Source organism: Pinus tabuliformis, chromosome 1_1, assembly GCF_031772625.1.
Source record: "Pinus tabuliformis cultivar Carrire ecotype Pingquan chromosome 1_1, CPIR1, whole genome shotgun sequence".
In the NCBI taxonomy this organism is placed as follows: Eukaryota; Viridiplantae; Streptophyta; class Pinopsida; order Pinales; family Pinaceae; genus Pinus; species Pinus tabuliformis.
The window spans coordinates 594,380,643-594,388,455 of record NC_142297.1 but is presented as its reverse complement, the minus strand read 5'-3'; the positions used below and the strand labels follow the sequence as shown (position 1 = coordinate 594,388,455).

Genomic DNA, 7,813 nt, shown 5'->3' with positions numbered 1-7,813 from the left:
CCCCCCATAGCATGTTTTTGGGGCTTAAAGCCCGAGTTTTGGTCAACGTAATGTAAAGACTCCACGAAATGTGGGTGCGGAGCGCGAAAGTTTAGGATGAGTTATAGGGTTGTCTGCCCTAAAATAATGTAATTGAATATAAATTTTGTTGGCCTACCCATGGTTCGGACCATGGACCATGGGATTATATAAATAGAGCGAGGCTCTAAGTGTGAAGATAGTTGGGAGTTTTTGGAAAGAAATAGATAGATGCGAAGGCATGGTTAGAGGATAGAGGTAGATCTGAAGGTATTGGGTCATAGTAGTAGGTAAAGGCTCTGCAGCTAAGTGCGAAGAGGCCTAGTAGAGTCCGTAGTTGAGTGCGCGAGCCCCTGGAGCTAAGTGTGCAAGGTGGAGTTGGGTATGTATTGAACTGAACTTGAAAAGGATCATTAATAAAGCTAAGTTGATTCGGCATATTGTGCATCTGTTTCGTAGATCTATATTTTGTTGTTCGACATTAATGGTATGTATTTATCTATATGTGTGCACTTGTATGTATGTTTATGTATGAAAAATTTCTAAGTAATTAATGAACATAACGTAATTAAGGAAGACTTGGGTAATTAATACTGGTCACACTGCGGCCAGATCTACGCAAAGGCAGTCCCACGGGATGCAAGGAGCCCACTGGTGCGCATAATCTAGTAAGCACGAAGGTTGAATCGCGTACCTATCACCCATATCAAACATCCCCAGGGTGCAGAAACCTGGTTCCAGCACCCTACCATACTACTTCGAGTGAGGCCTCAGTCCGTGCTCCACGGACTGTTGCCAAAAGGGCTAGCAGTACTAGGATTTGCTTGGCTAAACTCACTGTTGAACCTGGGTCAAGCCCCATGTAGCCAACAAATGGTTCTATTGTTGGGACTAGGATCTGCCTAAGGGATGTCTGATGTCGTGCCACTGGAACTCAACAAAGAAGGAAATTGAAGAGTGGTTAGCCAAGAAGATTCACGAGTTCGCGACACTGGAAAACATAACACCGTAAGTATCCAAGAAAAGGCGGCTGGATTGCTATGTGTATAGAGAAATCCATGAGATTTATTCACATCATTTCCTTCTGAACTGTATGAGTGGATCACAAGGTTAGCCGACAACCAGGGAAGGTGTAAGCTTGACCAACCAATAGTGTGGACTCTAGAATTAGTGCAAAGACTAGAGGCATCAGAAGATAAGATCACGTAAGCTATGGACCATTGGCTCGACCGGATAATAGGGGGATTTATCACTAAGTTTGCGGTAGACACAACCATGAGCTACATCGAAGTAGAACGATGGTTTCTCAAGGGCCCGTGAGGTAAGTACATTAAATATTTGAATACATGGATTAAGATGTTGTTATGTGAAAACCCGGTTATGCGAATACATTAATGTTTTGAATGACGCAGAGTGGAAAGATCTACAAAGGTAGCAGGGAATTAGGAAATAGTCCCTTAATTTCACCTTCGCGAGAGAGCGAGGAAGAGCTCGTTTGGGTCTCTCCAAGAAGTGCGGTCAGTTTGATAAGGCAGCACATTCCACAGTTACCACCTCCACCCATCCACCACCCGCTTCACCTCCCTCACCTCCATATCCACCCACCCCACCTCCAGCACCCTCACAGTTCAACATGGCAAGTGCGATCAAGCTACCCATATTCCGAGGAGTAGGGAATGAGGATCCAGACTAGTTCTGGTCCGTGGTAAGAGCAGTGTTGGAAGCACAAGGGGTCATGGACGACAACATTAAGAAGGCTACATTGGTGAGCACACTGCAGGATCACGCATTGACATGGTATATCAAGCACTCTAATGACCACCCAAACACAGGGATAATAGAGATCCAGAATGCATTGAATAGAGAATTTAGCTATCTGAAATCAGAGACACAGTCAATGATCAGGTTTAAAGAGATCGCGATGCTTCCAGACGAGACCCCCCGGTATCTAGATCAGCAGCTGAAGAGTACGATCTGCGAGACTAATATGACGCTAATGGATGCACAACATCGCACATGGTTTGTGGCATCTCTGACACTGCACCTGAGGATGGCGCTGTCACAACAGAAGCTTTCAACCCAGGCCGAAGCATTGGAAATGGCGATGAGGTTGCATGAGACCCCGATACAAGATCTTGGGTTGGGGGTTCAACAAATCCACGCACAACTACAAAATCTCTGCCTGGAAATGTAGAGCTTGAAGTAGGATAGGGCATTGCGGCCAGAGGTGCGCGAGGAAGTATGGTGCATAAAATGCAAAGGCCAGGGCCATGACAAGGATCACTGTCCAGTGTTCGCGAACTACTTGGCAGGAGGGGGACCAATGCCATTGAGACTAGAAGCATAGGCAGGGCCGAGTGCGACACTCGCGTTATGGTGTGCGATCAGTCAGATAGGAGGAAAACACACGATGGATAATTGTCATTTATTGTAGAAGTATACACCGACTCTTCAACAATTTTTTTGTAATTTCTGCAGGTCGGTAGGCCATGACAAGCGCACTTATCGCAGTTATGAGGTAATGATGGATCAGACCCCAGCCTATAGGATGTAGACAGAAACGCGAGTCCTCGACCCAGCTGCGGGGATGTCACACGTTGGATTTCATGGGTGAGGTTGAGGATGAGGAGGAATGGGACCAGGAAGGGGACACAGACATTTGATTTGCTACAATTGGAGAGGACCAAGGCACTATGCCCTCGATTGTACTAACCCGATGAGGATGTCCTGTTCGTACTGTACTCAATTTGATCACGAAATGATAGATTGTCCTACGTTTATCACACAGATGTGTGAAAAAGGGGTGTTGGGTGAAACTATGTTCGTTTAATTCCGTTGTAGTACTTACCCAACTATTTAATTTATCAATCCAAGGTCCGTAGACTTACGAGACACATGCACTATATATGTAGGACTGAAGTGGAACTAATCTAATCTAATCTAATCTAAATTACTGAAATCAAATTAAAGCATTGAAACACTAACTAGGAAAGCATGAAATTGCATACAGGAAAATAAATACAACATGTGAAGAAGTGAATGGCAAACAACAGATATGAGCTCATAACAATAAAACTATGTCAAATTATATTACAATAACTAAATTACAAATCATGAAAGAATCAAAGTTAATCTCCATTCTCTATTATTCATTATTCATCATTCCAATGAAGAGAGAGCACTCTCTTATATACATGAGGAAGATAACCTTTCCATAATTACATATCCAATATTCTCTCAAGCACTCTCAACTAGTTTCCTGTTATTACAAGATATCATCGCACAAATCTCTCAAACATGATCCCACAAATCTCTCACATATCTTGGATAAGATATGTCTCCATGATTTTCTCCTTAGGATAAGATATGCCTCCATGATTTTCTCCTTATAAAAAGATATGCCTCCATGATTTTCTCCTTAGGATAAGATATGCCTCCATGATTTTCTCCATAGAAAAAGGCTTGCATAATTATCTCCTTGATATGGTGGAGGAGATATTAATTCTTCACATATTTCCTACACATCACAAAACTCACATATTCTTGAGATATATAAAAATATGTACATTTTCTAATAATTAATCATAAATTCACTTATAATACAAAAATGAATAAAATGGAAAATAAGAAGGTGTAACCCAAATGTATGTATGAAAGTGATATGATAACAGGTTAATGGGATGATGAAATGTAAGGAAAAAGGTGGATGAAAATATGACATTTTTGAGTCCCAACATCCTCCCCAACTGAACTTGTTGCATGTCCTCATGCAACCATGCATGGGTATCTTTTAAGAACATTTGGCATATTGAACTTTGGCTTTACATGATGATCTCTTAAATGTTTCCAGGATATGTGAGAGACATTGGTAACAATTTACATTTTCTTATGGTTGGTTCTTGTGTGACAACCATGAATACAAAGAATGTTGGTTCTTGTGTTAACAACATTCATTTCATTTTATGTTCTCTTTTCTTCAATAATGTAAACATTCACTGGAAATCATAATGTGTATAAGAAAGCCCTTTTTGTAATATTAATAAAGCATGCCAATATTGCGTATGAAACAAAGTGCAACAAAGTATCATTGGAAAATAAATGTTGGTCAATGGTAAATGGAGTGATAGTGGTGAAGAAATGGAATCATGGAAGTGAATATGTAGTGAATGTAGTCCCCCCCCTCAACTGAATTTGTTGCATGTCCGCATGCAACTTAACATGGCGCATGAAAGGAAATGTAGCATGGTGAGGGAATTTTCCAAAATATTCAAGTTAGCATATAAGGAATTGCATGATTAAAGATTAGAAAACAACATACCTCTACTTACCCAAGAATGATGAAGTATGTAATAGGAATGTAGCTGCTGCTGCTGCTGGATCGGGAAAATGTGACTGATGTAATTGGATCCTGGAGAATGAAGGAATCTGAACTACTGATGCTGAATCATGGAAAAGATAAAAGCTGAAAGTGGTACTGTGGTACTCTCATAGATCAGAATGCATGCTGTTGTAACTGCTGAGGGAGTCATGAAAAAGTGTATAGTCTTCACCCGCTACAAACCCGATGGTACAATTCTAAACATGCGAATGAATGTGTCGATGTCGAGCATGAATAGAAATCATTGGATTACGGCCATTGATGTATGCCGTTAACCAATGCGAGGCAACTCACCATTGATGTCAATGAGTGCCAAGGTACCGGAGTACATCTTGAAAAGTGCGAATGGATGTGTCGAGGTCGAGCCACTTGCAAGATCTGAAGATCAAGGGACATTGATGTATTCCCATGATCTCCAGCGAGAGAACTTGCCATTAAGGCATGCAAGCCTCTAGGTACTCAAAATGAACTCTAGTCTATTTCCCAGATAAGGTGCTGATGTCGATGGGGCAAGACTTGTTGAAAGGTGGGCCTTAAGGAATCCCACATCAGTCAACGCGAGTTTGTACAAAAATATTTGGTAGGACTATAAACGGAAAGAACCCACGGACAAGCAGTGTGGATCAGCATGGATAGGAAATCAAGGCAATGTAATCATGGAAAGGGAATGAGTTTTATTCAGAAGGCATACTAGAAGGCAAAAAGGATAAAGGGATGTATGCGATTCAGAAAAATAGGTGTGCATGAAGTCGTGAAAGATAAGGAAATGGAAGATGGGCTACAACACAAGGAAGGTCTAGGCGTTTGGAAGGAAAAAGGGAAGTAATCATGATGCAAAAGGTGTGTAGTGGAAAATATCATGATATGTGCAGTGAAGAATTAGTTCCTTCAAGCGTCCAATGATGCATGTTTCATTGTGATTTCGAAAAATCACTTTGCATACTCTAATAAACTTAGCACCATTCCTGCATAAAAATTGTCATCTTTGTGTGCCATCTCCATCGATCATTCCTGTATGAAGTCACTCAAAAACAAATTAGCTCATTTTCAAGAATTTACAAAATGTCCATTTTTTTTTTTTTTAATTATTTTCCGAAGTTACTCTAATTGTGGATGAAAAAGGTGTTGCATCGTAATGTTGAGTTTTATGCATAAACTTCTCGTTGTCCTACACAACACCAATCTCATTTCACGTGTTAGTATATGCATCCTACTTTTGCCCACAAATTCACAAAAAGTCCAACATACTTTTATTTCCCCCCAACTAAAATTATTGCATGTCCTCATGCAATTTACTCATTGATTGCACAACACTTTTTCAAAATGTTTTTATTGATGTGTAGGAAAGTTGATCGAAAACATTTGAAAAAGCGTTGTATTTGTTAGGGAACAAGTAGTGAGTGTGACAAGTTTTTATTTTGTTTTGTTTTTTTTTTTTTTTTTTTTTTTTTTTTATTTATTTTTTTAAGTTTGCCAACTATATACATAACAAACAAAATATAGTGGGAAGATTACATGGTCTATGAAAAACGCTGCCCTTCACTCTCAAGTTCATAGCTATCATCCTTGTATAAACACTATGAATAGGCATAGGCATGGTTGTGACTTTGACAAATAACAAAAAGCCAGCACATAAAAACAGACATACACCAAGTCTTTAGGCATTTAAGACTAAACTTGGAACCAATCACTTGATTCATAGTATTGAGATAGGTCAAGTTTCATTGATATAAGTCCATCAATTGCTCTCAACAATATTACAAACCTTTCCTAACAAACAAAATGACTTAGTGTGTTGTCCAGCTCTGCGCCACAAGTTCACGAACCCTTCTGTTTCCCATAAGAGTTTGGCTGGGCGTAAGAAGTGCAGGATCCTTTTTAACATTAAGGCCTGCGCTGTGTGGGATTTCAGTTGAGGGGCAAAGCGCATTCTTTCTGGTTTTACACTGGAGTGTCTTGCGGGCATTCCAAGAAACCGTCGTTTGAAGGCCTGTACTTGCCTGGGAGGCCCCAGAGCAGCGTGAAATTGAGTGCATGAGAAAAATGTAGAGGCTGTGCAGGCAGCCATCTCTACACAAAAGAGCTAAAACTACAGGATCGAATTTGAGACACGAAATATTCAAACTGCTCTGCTTGCCTCTCGGTCAGGTTCTTATTATGATTTATGGGTATATGGAGAGAAAATAAGGTCAGCAGATCCACCAGATGTTGAAAAATTTCTATAAAACCATCAACAATCGACCACCCCTAATTCTCTGTACATTGATTTGAAAACCGTTTTTTACGCAGTCACCAAAACAGGGTCTCGAAGAATCGCGATTCCCTCTCAAACCGTTAGGAATTCAAGCAAACAATTTCTGGGTTTTATAATTCATTCTATTAGGTAAAAAACCCATGTCTTCTTTTTTCTAAATTTGTCCTGGTTTGATCACAAACCGCTTTTGAAAACTGACGTTTGCAGGGATTGCGTATGGATGGCCTATCAAATCCAACAAAATTCAATTGGCTTTGCCAAGCCTGTGACTTGACTAATCAGAATCAGAAGGTTTTCATTGCCATAAGATTCATGCATTTAACTGGAAAACCCCCCCGATTGGATCCTTGGCATCTTGGGCTTGGGTTCTGGGTGAGGATGATGTGTATTCTTTGGACTTGGTGGATGAGAACTAAATTTAAGAACCAAGAACTTAAAGCAGGGAATAAAAACAAAATACAGTACAACCAAGATGAAGGGCGCTGCAACCAGCCAGCCAAGCATCACGTGAGAGACACTAAGAAGAACATCATGAGAAGCTTGACCAGTTATGACCATCCTTAGTGCATCTGAAGTCAAAGCAAAATGATCCCCGCCAGTAATGACTTCACCAAGACGCAAGAAAGGCACCACCAAACTCAGTTCTATGGGTATGGCAACAAAGTTGGCAAGCATCGGGGTGGGTGTGTGAATATTGGATCCAAGCAAATCAGCAGCAATCCCACATAGTATCACTGTTGTACCGCAATTGGGAAAAATAGCCAAGGTAATGCCCACAGTTGAAGACAGGGCTATTTCTTTGGTTCTGCACCCCTTTTGAGAATTACGAGAAGAGGATCTAGCTTACGATGAGCCCAACCAGATCCTCGGCTACTACCCATCCTGAAAATTCCATTATTTTATTGTTTTTTTTTTTTATTTTTTATTTTTTAACAATATGGAGACGCTGGCTTCATTTGGTTTCTCTCTGTTAGATTTTAAAGCCGGGTAATTGGGTTCTTCTGCTTTGAAAAAAAAACAATCATCCCCTCTCTCTGTGTTTTCTTTCCCATCTGTGTCATTGAATTATGCATTGGCTTTTATTGAATGAAGTTTGGCAGTAGGTTATCTTGAAAATCCCACGGTCCATTGATGTGTTTGAAATCATGATTGCTAATATTGAT

The 7,813-nt window shown here is 40.4% G+C and overlaps 1 pseudogene; it reads right to left on the bottom strand.

Moving 5' to 3' along the window:
* Window positions 1-6,968: 6,968 nt before the first annotated feature.
* LOC149214668 (uncharacterized) lies at window positions 6,969-7,531 on the bottom strand (annotated as a pseudogene).
* Window positions 7,532-7,813: the final 282 nt, after the last annotated feature.